The following is a 14,385-nucleotide window of genomic DNA, read 5'->3' on the forward strand; positions in this document are numbered from 1 at the left end:
TCTTGTGAAGTCAATGTGGGCTTTGGAGCGTCTCTGGGTTGCCAGTCTGCGATGAAACATGGCGACCCGATGGACGGGTCATCCAGATGAGGACGACCATGAAAAACAATCTGTTGGGGAGGTGAGGAAGTCATTTGTTTGATGTAGAATGAAATGTGCAGTGATTCTGCAAATTCCTGTCCTTTCCAGAAGTACAGTAACAGCACTCATTGAGCTGGACTCATTCTCTTTTTTTCGTGGTGTAATTCACTGGAATACTGTTTTACTCGGGTTGATGGATGTAGGGTTTCGGGTCCCGCAGTTCCATCTCTCGCCCCTCGTTCGTTTGGTGTCGGTGATCTGTTGTCTTCCAATCCTCTTTTATCGGCTCCCCACATGTTGTGTTTGTCTTGTGGAGCAACTGAATGAATAGAAATGGTATTTTTGGAGTTCACAGAGTTCAGCGTTGGAGATCACATTTTTCCACTTGTCACGAGATCCAATAAAAGCTTGTTTCCATGGATTGGCACATTCCTCTGCCTTGTTTAGACCCCCAGATGTCCCTGTGTGTTCAGCTAGAAATATAGTGCAGTTAAAGATACAAAAGGACTGCTAGTACCAACAACCCAGTCGCAAAGAAATATGACCTGTTGCCCTTTTTCGCAGTTCTTGAAGGTGGTTGTCCAACTGGTTGTCTTACTACTTGCTAGATAAACATGGGGGTATTCAAGATCAGGTTTATCTCCAGTGCCATGAAGAATCAGAAGTGAATGTTATAATGGTGGAAGCCGAAGACTTATTCAGATAAACTTCTGTTGCGTTTCAATGGCTCAGAGTTTGGTCACTCTGAGTTTTGTGAAGAACTCGATCCTCTCTGGTGATTCTGGTGTTCGATTCCTGCTTCGGGTGCCTTGCGATGGACTGGCGTCCCGTCCTGGGTGTCCCCTCCCCCTCCAGCCTTACGCACTGTGTTGCCAGGTTGGGCTCCGGTGCGCCGCGACCCCAGTTGGGACAAGCGACTTCAGACTGTGTGTGTGTGTGTGTGTGTGTGTGTGTGTGTGTGTGTGTTGATATCACTTGATCTGAAATGATTTGTAATATTTGATATTCAAAACATCTGCACCCTGATACCCACAAGGCTTGGTCATTCCCTACAGCCCAGCTTGAGTGCTCTGCTCCTTCACCTCTGGCTGCTTGGTGGTCTCACTCACAAGGGGCCCCAGACTGAAAGCCTGTCAAGTTTTGGTTGAGATTTTATGGAATAAAATGCCCTCTGTGTCAGAGATGTTGAATGCCTCCCAGAGTTCAAGCACTCAAGCTCTGAAACCCATCCCCTTTCAGAGCCACTTCTCTCCTGATATGCTGACAGCTACATAAGAGTCCAACACTATTTGCTATGATTATCTATGTATTTGCTATTTACATTTCACTTCTATGGCAGGTACTTGAGGGATGTGAAGCAGCAACATGCTATCGTTACATTTATTCATTTTGCTAACGCTTTTCTCCGTGACTTACAATGTGAAGCTACATACAGTTACTTGCCCATTTATACTTTTCATTTACATATACAGTTGAGTAATTTTACATGGAGCAATTTATGGTAAGTACCTTGTTCAAGGGTACTACAGCTAGAGGTGGGTTTTGACCTTGCAACCATTGGGTCCAAAGGCAGCAGTTGTATCCATTATGCTGTCCCTGTATCAGACAGACAAAATGCGTGTTGATAATCCCGTGTCTGTGTCTGAAGCTCTTCGTCTGTTGATGCACTTCTGTTTGCTTTGAGCTGTGTGTCGTTTTGGACAAAACTGTCTGGTTAATGAATAAATGTAAATTTTTCTGGAGTAGCAGGAAATGAACGCTGGGGACAAACTTTTTACTTTAAAGCGATGGCCTTGGCATCTTTACCACACTGAGCAGACTAGACTGCTGTTGTGGTGAAGATGTCACTTTGTTATTGATTGTGTCTGTAGCGCAGCCCCCAACTGTTGACCCCCCTCCCACTAGCCTTCTTTTGCAGGGTCGAACGATGACCAGCGGCAGGTGCCTCTGATGTCTCGGGCCGTGCTTGTGGAGTAAAGAAATAGTTTCCTTTCTTGCGGTTTGGAAAAGCTCCTGAAGCGTCAGTGTAAAGACACCGTATGCATGAGGACACTTTGAAAGAGGTCATCTCCTTGCTTCCTTGTTTGTTCTAGGCCTTTGTCGCCATCTCTTTCTCGAATATTTCACCCGACGATGCTACGTTCTCTGCCCTGCATTGCATCATCTTTTCAAATCCGACCACAGGCATTATTCGCCAGCTTAAGAGGGGAAAAAGGCGAAAAGGACAGATGTTAATTTAAACCCGGGCGTGTCTGTCTGTGTCTGCATTAAGGTTTAATTTTTTTGCTCTTAAGAGCAGCCCTCGGGTGTGTGAATTCGTTCCAGTCTGTTGGTTCGGAAGATGGGGAAGGGTGACGAGGACGTCAGCTGCGTTTCCTGGGCGTTCCGGCGGAGTCGGGTCCCTCCCAGTATGCCACGGGGCCCCTGGCTTGGATTATCCTCCTAATTGGTGCAGTGTTGAGCTTTGAAGCATCGCGGTGGCCCTGTGATGGAAGCCCCCCCACCCGGGTGTCCTTGGGCAGAGTGCGTGTTTCAGACAGCGGTGCCCAGAGGCTAGCGGCGGGCCCCCGTGTCCCCCGGCATTGTGCTGTGGGCTGCGGTCTCAGGGGATGGGAGATTGTTCTCTGTTTGCTGTCTGTGCTCTTGGACTTTGGGGATTATGTGTCTGTGGGGAAATCCCAAACCCGGGACAAAGTGCTATTTCTCACCATATAAGGAACTGAATTTGTTTTCTTCCCTTCTGCTCCTGCGGATTAAAACGGCAAAGAAGAAATCGGGCTCTCTGTGTGTGTGTGTGTGTGTGTGTGTGTGTGTGTGTGTGTGTGTGTGTGTGTCGCCATGGTCCTCATATCAGCCCTGTCCACCCTCCTGTACTACAGCAGTTACTTCAGGACTCAGTTGATCTTCAGGCTGCAAGGGGTCCATCTCAGCAGTGTCACTGTGATCCCCTGTGGAAGCTCCTCCCCTCCCCCACATCCAAATGTCATGGTGATTTCAGGAGCTGCTGGACTCCCATCTCTCCCACCCATGGGGGGTAATTAGGGCCCAGCTGCTGCTGGTCATTAGCGCTGCCCCTGGAGCTGGAGCTGGGTGGGTCTGACAGCTGCGGTTCCACCTTGCCTCCGTGCGTTTACGTTTGAACGTGTGTGAGAAATCGTGCCCATGTTGATGTTCGTGCTTCTAAGGTCACATCCGTGTGCGCTGCTGGTCCTCTGCTGTTGCCTTCCTTTTTCACCCCAGCCACTTTGCATAACACCCGTATTCGCTTACTGCCTCCGATCCTGACGAGAACCTGCGCTCTCTGAAATTTGCACGGGAAAGTGATAAACAAACATCTGAAACATGCGATTTCCACAAAAACGCTCTAGATGTGGCGGTTCAGCGTTGTTAAATTTTGGAACATTTTTTTATCAATACTGTCATTTAAAATGCCAAATTTGAAAGTTCTTTAAGCTACACATCATGTCTTATTTCAGTTTCTGTTCTACTTAAGAGAGAAAGACTTCCTGTTCAGTAGTGCAATTGACTCAGTTGGACGTTAAGTTGATGCCCACTGTTGTTGACCACATATTAAGTCCCTCCAGAAAGTTCTGTCCTCTCCATGTGTCCTTAGTGTTGAAATGGCTGTGTCCGTTGTTACCGAGTCCATCCATCACGTTGCTGCGTGTCCTCTTCTTTCCCCTTTGACTCTTTACATTTACATTTATTTACTTAGCAGACGCTTTACTCCAAAGCAACTTCTAATGAACTCTGTATAGTGTTACCAGCCCACTCCTTATTCAACAAGGTGATTTACACTGCTAGATACACTACTTACAATGGGTCACTCATCCATACTCTTCCAATCACCACAGTTGTTTCTGGAGAGTCCAGTCTTCTCAATGTGTCTAAGGTATGACTTTAGTAATATTGAGTTGCTGATTGTGTTTTTGCCATCCGCTTTACTTGTTTGAAAGGTGGCTACCTGTCTTAAGTCTTACTGTCTTTTAAGTGTAACCAGCGTTGCAGCTATTGGGAGGACTGAAACTTTAACAAAGCTCTTAGACTGCCGGACTTTGTCAGGTGGGAGTAACTGTCAGGAGCTATCACCTACCTTTATTTAATGGTTCGCGCTCTTGGATGATGATATAATCTCTTTCGCGGACTCCTTCTTCCAAGTGCTTTGTTTGGCTTCCCGTTTGGCTGTGCTGCCTATGGCTTGCGTGTGGATGTTTGCTGAAGGAATGTGGATCATGTGCTTTTCTCAGCAGCATTACAGGGTCATTTTTGGAATTTGACACCTGCAGGCCTTTTATGCTTTTAACCTACAGGGTCTTGCGTTGGTTTGGTACTTGATGTCTAGATGGACCCCCATGTTTAGTCTCTGTGGCCTTAGGACCGGTGATGGCTTACTCACCGCAGAAGTCATGTTGAGCTCCTCCTTGGGAAACTACCACTATTCCTTGCCAAGTGGTGTCTCTGGGCCCAGGCAGAAAGGAGAACAAAAAATGAAAGTATAATAATAAGAATCTGTCTGAGAAGTTCCTGCCGGCCTGCTTCCCATGTCATCACCAGATACTTTACTGAACAGCTTCGATTTCTTAGCATCTTTTTTTTTTTTTTTTTTTTTTTTTTTCTTCCCATGGGGGCAATTGTGATCTTTAAGGAAAAAAATGAACTTGATGTGAACTCGGCAACACCTTGTTTCGTAGTGTGTAAACGTGATTGTAAGTGCAAATATTTGGAATGAGTGATGTCGGCTCCAGTTGGCCTCGTTCCAGCTAAAAGGTTCTTAAGCCTGATTTGGAGAAGGTGTCTTTCTCTGGCCAGACGGTCACCACAAAGTGTGCCAGTGGGTCCTGTTGTTCACGATCACCCCCCCCCAACTCCCCTTCCACCATGACCTTGTGCACTACTGGCTCTGGATGGAATCTACTTCAGGCCCTCTTATCTGAATGGAGCTCTTTTTACAATTTCTGTTCCTTGGCTGTTGTGTCGTAGGGAAGGCGCCTATTTTTAGGCGTGGCGGCTTTCCGTTCGCCTTACTGTGGGATAATATCTACATGGGGGGGTGTGACCAAGGTTGTTCCTGTGCGTTCACGTTGAAAGAAAGGGGTGGGCGGTGGCAGGGTGGTTTAATCGCACCTATGAGTAACACACATAAGGCCCCCAAGCTTGCATCCTTACCGTAGGAGTGCTGCTGTATACCAAGTGAGAAGGTATGTGTGTGTTTGCGCACCCTGGAAATTTACTCCAATATTTATTGGCTTGAAAATCAAATTCCTCACTGTCCATCTTAAATTGGGACCTGGGTTTCAGCTGGAAATCCCCAAAGTGTCATCTTCTGGATGTTGTATATCCATTTTGGGGTCTTTGCCTCCCTTTTGATGGGTGGTAAACGATGGCAGTACTCGCTAACATTGCTTCTCATGTATCAGTCCTTCTTTGAGAGGCAGTCAAGCATTTGAGCATTTAAAAGAAACACATGGTTTTAAGAGGAGTTTTCCCCATGTTGCACTGCTGCTCTTAGAAACCATAACCAACCAACCAACCAGTGTCTACAACCCCTTGTTCCGAGCAGGGTCAGCCTGACCAGGCAACACGGTGCAAGGCCGAAGGGGGGGAGGGGACACATCCAGGATGGGATGCCAGTCCACTGCAAGGAGGGGTGGAACCCCAGACTTGCCACTCCACCGTACACCTCAAACCATAACCAGAGTCCTCATAACTGTGTTCTGCAGGCTCTGTTTTCTCTCAGGGTGCTGAACTATAGGTGTACAGTTCTTCTAGTCAGACTATTTTATAATGGTTGGGACGCAAGCACCTTAAAATGCTGTGGTGACTTTCAATGACATGGTTTGTTTGGTTAATGTCAGTGTGGTTAATGTGTGGTTGCCTTTGGGTTTTCTCATCGCTTGCTTGGCTCAAAAGGATTTGTGTTATAAGATGTCATGGACACTTGGCAGACTGGTGGGAATCTTCTCCTATACCATTATTAACATGTTTACTGATTTGAGGTTTAAGGTTAATTGCAGGTTTACAATGTCTTTCACTCTGCAAAGCTCATGGATGGTTCTTTAGAGTTCTATAAAGAAACAGTGTATGTACTTTCTATGTCCTGTCACATGGATAATCTCAATTTACCACCAACCTTGCTTAAGGTAAATATAGCTGGATGATTTTTACTATATCAGTTCAGGGTAAGTACTGTGATGAAGTGTTATTAAAACAAGAGCAGTGATTAGAACTTTGAATTCAAGGCAATATATGTAAGCGTTACACCACTTGCTGGTCCCATGTTGTCCACATTTGCACCTCTAGGATGGCTGGATTTACTCCATCTCTGAGCTGTAACGCTGCTCTTCATCATAAGTTGTTGATAAAATAAGCAAAAATATGATTGAATCTGTTCTGCAGTGTTCTTCTTGTGTCAGCTGCAAGCGGTCATAGCGAGCAAGCGGCCTTCTGTCCGCACGGAAAATGAGGTTGTAGGACATGACATGACGAGATGTGGGATTGTGTGCTTTGTCCACAGTGGGTGGACTCAGACCTCTTATTTATGAGAAATGCCTGTGCTGCACTTGATGAGGAGGATTAATGATTTAATTTATGGTGAGGGTGGAGGGATTACAATGCTGGGGCCACACCCATACTCTAATGAGGTTTGACTTGATTTTCTAAGCCACGGGGCAATGGATGTGATGGAACCATATGTAAGAAATATGTGTTGAAACCAGACGCCTGGTTTTTTTTCTGTTTCTGTGATTGGTGTATTTCTGATTTGGCTAGATAAGCTCTGCTGGATGGGTGGGATGGGGGGGTGAAATTGAAAGTGCTGGGAGTGCCTGTTTCTACCATGTCCAACAGGGGAACTTTGCCTTTCTATGAGAAGAAGACGACAGATCCAGGAGAACTGCAGTCAGATCTGCTGCTTGTTGTAAGCCTGGTGCCACCTGTCTTATCAGTTCTTCCCTCTTGTGTTCCTTTTGCCTTGACACCATCTACCACCTAGCTGCTCTCCATAGCAGGGGAACTCTTGATGACTCAGAAGTTGAGTGCGTTGAGTGAGTTAGGACGTGTAGCCTTTCATCCGCACTACCTCCAAGAAATTCAATTCAGATTCCATCACTGTTAATCTTGTTTTGAGTTGTCAACCTAGCTCTCTGTGACACTTAATTTGCAAATACATTTGTAATTCCTGTATGATGGTGAGCCTACAAGATGCACTAACTGTGAAATCTAATCCTGAAAAGATGCCCTTAAAAACGCTTACACACTTGGCAGGCCTCCCTCTCAGCCAGGCCACTGCTGCTGCTTTTTCTAGTGAGATGTCTCAACAATGTAGTGAGTGTTCCGTTTTTCACCCCCCCCCTCTGAGGGCATGATCTGACGAAGGAGTTATGCAGTGTCAGCTTTGATTTGACCCTCGCCACTGTGGCCTCCCGCCGTTTTAATTTTAGCAGCGGCGAAACTGTTTGCGGCCTACGCTGAACTGATGGCCTTCTGTTTCAATCGTCTGCTGCACAGCAGATCTGAAACCAACCTTTGTGCTGCCCTCTATGCTACCCCTAACACCCCCCAGCCGTGAAGTGTTCCCACCCTCATCACCTGGAGAAAGGAGAGGCCGTGCCTCAATCTGGACGTCCTTGTCTCACACCTCGAGTACCACGTATGCTGCATGCTGTCCTGCGTCTGCCTTTGGATCATTAGTACTTTATTATTTATATACATTGGAAAAAACGCTGTCTGTGATAAAACACCTTCAGAATTTAATTGAATTGATTATTTGGAAATGGCTGTCAACAAAGGCCACTATCAAGGCTGTACAGCATTACAAGCCCAAAGGATTGCATCCATAATTCATACCAAGCCCTGCAGTGAGAATCCTGCTCTATTATTCGGTTTTGTGACTGCCTTCGTGAGCCCAGTTGTGCTAATTGGACCACCTGCTCTCCTTTGGGGGCTTGGTGTTTGCTCTCTGCCTGGGGAGTTCGGGCTCCTGGGTAGGGCAGCCAAACCGACCAGATGCGTCGTTTCAATTCGGTGACGTGCTGTTTGGATTCTCATGAGCACACCTAGGTATAGCTGAGGTTCCTTCCTTGTTTCCATTATATTTTGCCAACACGTCTTTCGGGCATCAAGTGGGAATCCTAATACTCCTTTGTGCCCATGTTCTTTAAATAAGAATCCGTAGAAAGTATCCCTTTGATACATGTAGAGTTTACGTTTTATCCAACTGGAGGAGGGAAGCTGGCGGGTGCTCGGCGCTCCTTGTATTTGTCCGGCATAATAGACCAGGCCCCGACAAACACGGGACACAAACGGCCTGTTTACTTCCTGGTTTCCTGTGCTCCGACTGTTTTCATCAGAAAGTTGGAAACCTGTTCGCCAGACTCCAATTTAGTGCGGCGTCATACATTAGCTCAAAGGCTGGGATTCTTTTGAGATGTTAGTAAAGCTCACAGCAAAAAGAAAAGCCGGTTAAGAAAACCTTCCACTGGACTTTCTGGAGAACATTGTTCACATCTTCTGTGTATTTTAGTGTCCTGCATTAATCTCTGATTTGTAAATGTCCTCTCATTTTCGATGATCTTTTCTACGACCTTTTATTTTCTTAAGCATATTCATCTGCTTCTCTGTGCCATGTTGACTATGCGCTTTCAAATCGTTGCCAGGGATTAGCGGCTGTGCCTCGCAAGAGCTCGGCTGCAGAACCCTGAATAGTCGGCGGCGCGACGGTTTGCATTGAGGGAGCAGTCGATACCCTCGCTGTGTCCAGTAGGCCTTGTATGAGGGGGACAAAAAGGGATGAACCGCTATTGAGAGTGGACTGCTATTGAGAGTGCTCGGGCGGGGCTACTTGGTATCCCTGTGTGAGGTGGCGTTGCTATGACGACCTTATACACGTGACCACCGCTGTGTAAACAGTCACCCTAACCCCCCCCCCCCCCCCCATTGTTGCACCGAGGCTGGCAGTCCTGCAGCACTGTGTTGTCATGTTGGGGACTGCCGGAGCACACATCGCACCCACCACGTTCCCCAGCTGCCTTTTCGGTTGTGGCCTGTGATGCTTTTGAACTGAGAGTGGCTTTGCTTTCTGTGGTGCCGCCTCCCCCTCCCCTCATCTTCATTACTGTGCACGTTGTTCATGTGTTGCCGCTTCCTTGTTCAGCATGGTGGCAACCTTTCCTTATCATGTGAGTTTGCTGGGTTTGTAAGGAGGAAACCTTGGCTTGCTTTACATGGCCATGAGCTCACAGTGCGGTATTTTTCCAGTGCTGAATCAAAGAGGTGGTGTTTGGGGAAACGAGAAAAGTTTCCTGTTTTTTTCCACGCGGGCTGGGATCCAGTCCAGTAAAGAAGGTGCGAGTTCTTTCTTGGATACATGAGCCAGTGTTTGTTCGTGCAGCCTGCTATCAAATGGTCAGCTTTTGTAGCAAGTAGTTACTCTGCTGTACCACATTAGACCTTCCCTTAGAGTAACTTAAATGCACTTTTAAGATGGGCAGAGTTGAGATGTACTGTATCTGATTGGCAGAAAGAAACACAATGAGTTGCTCCTATTGCTGTGTGTGACTGTACGCTACTTTGAAGAGCTCTGCAACAGCATATTGTGTCCATCTGCTGCTGTTTGAAGGGTTTTTGAAAAGATCCAGTGCATGCCAAGCATGAGGCCTCTCCCATGTAGTATTTCCTGTCCTCCAGCAGCTCTATGCCGACCCGCCCTCACGTCGGCTGAGCTGGGGGAGAGGGAACACGACTTGGTTCCTTGGGTGTTTTGGTTTGCTGTAAGAGGAATGCAAATCTGCCTATCCTGTCCTTTGGATCGACCCGCTTCGCTCCATCATCAAACGTTGGTTGGTGTGAGTGATGTTGGGTTATTTTGAGGAGATGCATGATGGAAAGGTTACCCTTTGCCTTTCTTAGACTGTTTCCGGTTTCACTCGTGTACACCTCTGTTCTCTGTGTGGAGTTGTCTCGTGTGTTTTCTGAGGTCACTCAAACCTTATCGAGCCATGTCATGCACTTACCATAGAGCTTGACTATGCAAATTAGCTGTACCACATTACCACGGGGAGCAGTTAAATCAAAGTGCAAAGTGACCTGGGTTGATACTCAGATGGAACTCCAACAGCATCAGCCGAGGTTTATGAAAGCCATCACGTGACTGAAAACCAGGGTGATGCCATGGTACCTCGGAGTAAATATTCCTTGGTGGGCGTGGCTGACGAGGATGAAGCCATCCAGTCTCGATGCTCTATGTGTGATATCTGAGCGAATGCTGACTGCTTCTCACAAGCAGGATTGCTGGAGCGTCCAGATGTGGGCGGAAATTCTGAATGGACCTGAATCGGGTCCCTGCGATGAGTTTATTTCCAGCTACCATCACTGCATGACTTCCCCCGCCTTCGTGAGTCAGTTCAGATGTCTCGGGGAAACAGATGGACTTTTCCAATGGTAGAAACCGGAATGTGGACCACCAATGTTTCAAAGAACAAAAAGTGGTCTAGGTTTTGTTTGGTTTTCTGTAAGAGTGTATGATGCCATTCCAAGTGGGGGATAATGCTCACTCCTTTGACTTTCCAACAAGTTCTTTCAATTCCTCTTGTGCTCTCTGCAGGTTTGTACTTGATCAACACTAACGGTGTGATGAAGAATTTCCCAACTGGTGGAGAACTTTGCTTTGGAGTTACTTAGGTGATGGATCCCATGTGTCTCAATCCCAGAATGATCTGTCTCTTAGCTTAGAATAAGCACTGAAAAGGACCTGAGAAGTTTGCTTGGTAAACACCCTCTGACCTGCAAGACCAGCGGGACTGAGAGCGTGGTGGGGGGTAGCTTCCGTTAAGCATGACCACTACAGATGTGTAGTTTTCTCAGTGTTTTACCTTCTTTACATCTCTCAGCTGTGTTCCAAAGCTGTGTGATCCTTTAGAAGCTGAACTTCACTTGCACTGCACCTGAAAGCTGTCTTGTATTAGTGTAAATCCATCCCTGTCATAGAATGTGGTCAGGAAGTATTAAGGAGTTTTTGAACTGAGGGCTTCTATTGCTTAGTCAGCCGTTTTGCACATTTAATTACCATTTTTGACCATTTGTGGACACCTGTAATTCTCTGTTGTTCATGCTTTCCTGGCTCATCTTTTCTGTTTTGTGTCATAATAAGCCAATTCAATGATACCACGTTGATTGTTGTCTAGGAGGCCTCAGTAGCACCTACGTTGACCCAGGTGCTGCTCCCTGCTGGGAGGATGTCTGGACGTGTTGTATCTAACAGTCATTTCAAGTCTGTCTTTCATCCCCCCCTTTCCAAGCACTCAAAAATACAAGTCTTGAAAAAGCCCTCAGTTGGCAAACAGCTTTGTCGATGAATGCACAGTCCGTGAGCTTCTCAGCCAGGGCATCCAGTCCAGACAACTGCATCATTGTCTCAAGATATGAAAGATGGAGTCAGAAAATTCCAAGAAGATCCACAAGACCTCATACTGCTGTATGTTGTGACTATGCAACTCGAGCTGCCCTCAGTCTTTAGGTCCAAGCAGTCACGCAGATGGAGGAGATATCTCCACTGTGTGGATGAATCTGGGATTTAATCCTCCTCAGTGTTGTAGCAGCAGGCCATAGCTTTGTCATATTATGTTGCTAACAGTACCATAGTGGCTTCACCTGCTTTTGCAGTGAAAGTAATCTGTTCAAGCTATGCAGCCTAACATGGAGTGGGAAGTCCCATGATCCACTGCTGCATCCAGCTGTGAGTAAACCAGAGGAACGTGCACTGTATTCTATATAGTGTCAAGAGATTTCTGAAAGCTCAGGGGTTTAGTAAATCCAACTATGTAGCACTGCATTGCAAGTTGGACTGGTTACTCATTGACTTCACGCACTTTGGAAGATTGGGGTTTTTCAGTCTTCTGCTTAGTGCTGAAACTCAGTTTGCGTCTTTTATTTTTATGGAGTCTGAGATACCAAAAAAACTTCTAAATGCGTCTCCTGCGACTTCCAAGGTGAAGAATAAAAAGGGCAGTGGGATGTAGATGAAGGAAGTGGTGGCTCTTTGATGACCGCACGATGGACCAAGCAAGACCACTGGAGTGCAGATGGAAGGAGCCCCTGAGGGTGTTGAGATTGTCCCCTGGATTTGATGGGACCAGTGACACTGTGTATTGGTCTATTCTGTCTGGTGCTCTAAGACTTCTCAATGAGCAAGCAGGGGCAAGATCTTAGGAGGATCTCAGGTGATGTGGGATTGAATCCTAATTAGTGGTGTAGCAGCAGTACCACTCGAACACTCTGGTGTTCTTTGGCACGTGGTAGATCCCCACGTTGAGTTGCTAAACTAGCTAAGAGCTGCAGCTCGGTGCCGCCTGCTGTGATGCCTCCCGTCCGGACCGGCTGGGGAGTGTTTGAGTGTCTGACTGGCTTCACCCGGTGTGTTTCTGAATGAGCCCCATGGGGGGGGGGGGAATGTAAGCGAGCAATTTTGCGAGGGTGTGTGTGTGCATGCTCACTGTGCGAGAGGGTGGTGGCCGCACCCGTTGGCAGAGTACATGCCGGGCGGTGCCGGTGCTTTTCTGAGAGCCCCTGGCCGTGTTTACGCGGAACAAAGGCGTTCCATTTCCAGGCAGGCCCTTTCAGAAATAAGCATTCTGGTTATCAATCATTTCAAACACCCTCCGGCTCTGTTGGCTCAGGGTGTGAACTCATCGTCAGGCCACCATTATGGGCAGGCGCTCGTATCCTCTGTCCAGCAGCTCAGCCTTGTGCCTCAGTTGACCTCCCCCCTCCCCTTCCTTGCAACTCATCGCACCCTCCAATTGCTTGTGTCAAGTACAGAATAAACCACTAGTGAATCAGTTTTTATAGGACAGTAACTTTTATTAAAATCGGGCCAGCAGGTGGTGTATTGGTTAAAAGCGTAACCTTGTAATCTAAAGGAATCGGGTTCTGTTTCATTACTAGTGTAATATCCTTGAGCAAGGTACTTACCCTGAATCAATTCAGTAAAAATTGCCTCGTTGTATGAATGTGTTGAGGAATAATAAATAATGCTGCTCCACTCTGTCGTCTTGATATTATAATTCACCTTGGAGAAAAGTATACTATAAAGTTAATTCAAATAAACATGAATAGCACTAATTTTATGATGCTCTCAGATGACACCAACCAGTAGGTCAATCAAAATGTTGTGTGAATAAGAATGCTGTGATGAATAATCCTGAAAATGAATTCCTTCTACATACGCAATGATGGTATCAATTGGAACATGAACCCACAACCTGCTTGCGTGGTTTAATATCAGCATCCATAAAGAGTCTAAAGTTTAAATTCCGAATTAAGCTGTTTGTTCTGTCAACCGAGCCACCTGTCGATAGCAGAGCTCGGAAATCATTCTGGCAGGATGTGTGAGGAAGTGCAATATGTGCCATTAAACAAGGCATTCTGGGAGATTTCGACAATGCCTGCTGTGGCTGGGAGTCTTGTTTTCCGTATGAGATTAACAATGAACACTTTTCCTATTTTGAGATGCTATAATCCAGTATTGTTTGGTCAGATTTTTAAATTAGCGTTTTCTTTGTATTTTCTGCATGTCTTTCCTATTACACCCCCCCCCCCCGTGGTTCCACCTTCGGTGCACCTGCTGCAAATGGGGGGAAAAAAGCAGGTTGTGTAGTGGTTACAGCTGCTGCCTTTGGACCCAAAGGTTGCAAGTTTGAATACCACTTCCAGGTGTGGAACCCTTGAGCAAGGTACTTATCCTAAATCGCTCCAGTAAAATTGCCCAGTGCTATGCATGGATAAGTAACTTAACAATGTAAATTGTTTTGAAAAAAAGCTTTAGCTAAATGAATTAAATGTAAAGGGTTAATTTTATCGCTATAAACCATTATTTATTGGACACCTCCCCCACCCCCCCCCAAAGTGGCTTAAGGTATATATGTAAGTTTTGCACACTGGCTACTTATGTTGATTTACCCATTTATATAGCAGGGTAATTTTACAGAATCAATTCGGGGTAAGTACCCTGATCAAAGAAACGACGGCAGGAGGTGGGATTAGAACCTTTCGCTGCAAGATAATGACTCTAAACAACTACACAGCTTTAACCTTTTTTATGCCATGGACCCGCTTGCAGTTTGGTGAAGCCTACGGACCCCTTCTCAGAATGCAGGGTTATGAACATCTGACTTGGGTAAAACCCGTACTTACGAGCCACCCTCCCGTAAAGCCTACTATAATAAAAATTTGAGTTACTGTACATACAATGAGTTTCATACCTACTCTTCTCCTCCCTCTGTCTGTCTCTCATAAATACGGTAGTAACAT

At 46.3% G+C, this 14,385-nt stretch overlaps 1 pseudogene; it reads left to right on the top strand.

Moving 5' to 3' along the window:
* Window positions 1-14,385, top strand: part of LOC114910975 (rho GTPase-activating protein 21-like) — a 50,853-nt pseudogene continuing 36,468 nt past the window's right edge.

Source organism: Scleropages formosus, chromosome 7 (assembly GCF_900964775.1).
Source record: "Scleropages formosus chromosome 7, fSclFor1.1, whole genome shotgun sequence".
Taxonomy (NCBI): domain Eukaryota; kingdom Metazoa; phylum Chordata; class Actinopteri; order Osteoglossiformes; family Osteoglossidae; genus Scleropages; species Scleropages formosus.